Genomic DNA, 2,141 nt, shown 5'->3' with positions numbered 1-2,141 from the left:
GCCACCACCCCCTGCTCGAGCCTCGTGGAGCTTTAGGTGATTTCGCTCAATAAACACACACAATTCCCGGTCTGGGAATCGAAACCGCGACTCCGCTGCCCTAACCACTGGGTCATTGCGCCTCCACGTTTTTCGAACTTAGTTGGACGGGATGCCAGTCCATCGCAACTTTACTCAAGAAACAGGAAGAGTGAGAGAAATTGGGGCGAAAGAGTACAACAGGGGGTCGCCACCACCCCCTGCTCGAGCCTCGTGGAGCTTTAGGTGATTTCGCTCAATAAACACACACAATTCCCGGTCTGGGAATCGAAACCGCGACTCCGCTGCCCTAACCACTGGGTCATTGCGCCTCCACGTTTTTCGAACTTATCAAATAATTTTTTTTTTTTTGTGACTGATTGTTTACTTATATAGAACAGATGTTTTTGTTTTTTTTTTGGTGTGAGGTTCTAGAACAATGGAGATAGATAGGTAGAGAGAGGAGGAGGGAGCCCCCTCCTTCATTCAATTTTGACTTCCATTCATTTATTTATTTATTCATTTACCATTCTATTGACATGAATTCAAGGATGGTAATCTCTCCTAGGATGGGTTGTGGTCATAACTGAGAGCATTTTTGTTTTTTCCTGCTTTTTCTTAAGATGCCAGAGGGAAGATAGAAGGTTCTATGAAGATTTAACGTGAGTGCGTGTGTGTGTGTGCGTGCACATGTGTGCCTATGAGTTCATATGTTTGGAAATATGTCAATGTCTACCCTGTGTAATATCGATATTTTGCATTGAAAAATAAAGTCAGGTTTCTTTTAATTCCATATTTTTGCATGAAAAAACATTAGTACAATATTTACAAATTAGAAAAATAAAAACCAAAGTTATAGACATGAGCATCATGCTATAAAATATTGGAGCAGAAACAACAGTAATATTTGGATCTATTCCATCTCAATCACAGATCTTTTAATTAATTTTTTTGAGATGGAATACATTGGTATTTTTCTTTCCTTAAGGTGTCTTTCAATTTTAAGTTTTACATGAACAAGCAATATTTTACAAGTTAGAAAAATACTATTAAGTTAGATATGGCTTGGGCCTATACTGGCCGAAACCTATCAAAGTTAAGTGAAGGTAGAATATATGTAGACCTGAATATTTATAGAGATGAGGGTACTTTTTAGTTGTCTCACCCACATTAAAAAATTGGGTTATCTCCCCCAACTGAAAAAATTGTTTAACCCTCAATAAAACAAAAAAAAAATGAAACATTAATAAACATGAAAAGTGAAAAGATTAAACAATGAATCTGATAATATCTTTATATCAAATCATACCATGCCTATTGAGGCATATATAGTGGTGGACTGGCAAGTGAGCCCTTTAAGACATTACAGTCCATATACAGGGGCCCATGTGAGTATGTAAGGGGCTGATGAAAAAACTTTGCTTTCAAAGAAATCATCTGAAGTCTTAGAGAAAGAGTAAAAATTTTTAAAAACAAATAAAACAATTAAGCAAAACAGCTGGTCAAAGAATTCCGAAAGGAATTAATAGAAATCAAAATATGATACAGCTAGTCAATGGTGATAAAATGTAACTAAATTTGTATACATAGTAATGCATATATACATTTATATATATATATAAATATAATTAAGGGATCAGCAAATATTTGCTTCACCATATACCGAAGTTCAGAAATAGCAGCTAAAAAAGCTGAGAATCCCACAGATAGCATCACTTGTAACTCACAAAGGCAAAAACAAGAAGAAAAAACAATGAAAACTAACCAATTCCGATGTTTAACAGTAGACGCGTTTCTAGATCATGATTGATAATAATCAATTTCCTTCATCAGTACTGTATTCCAGTAGTAAATTTGACTATGCTAGCAAACTGTGTAAGCATGGACTAGTAACATTCCACACCGACACAGGTCTGAAAGCATAACCGAATCCACCTCGGTCAGCCAGTCTAACTGTCCTTCCCTCAAGAAATTACCAATTGCGCGACAAGTGATATCGCAGAGAATCTGCGTATACTACCAGGGAGTGAATAATTATTACAAATTAAAAGGGTAAAGGATTATCAATTTATTAATTAATAAATCAATTAACAATTAACAATTTTTACCAAGCCCATCGGTAT

This window comes from Octopus bimaculoides, chromosome 8 (genome assembly GCF_001194135.2).
Source record: "Octopus bimaculoides isolate UCB-OBI-ISO-001 chromosome 8, ASM119413v2, whole genome shotgun sequence".
In the NCBI taxonomy this organism is placed as follows: Eukaryota; Metazoa; Mollusca; class Cephalopoda; order Octopoda; family Octopodidae; genus Octopus; species Octopus bimaculoides.
This window is presented reverse-complemented; position numbering follows the sequence as displayed.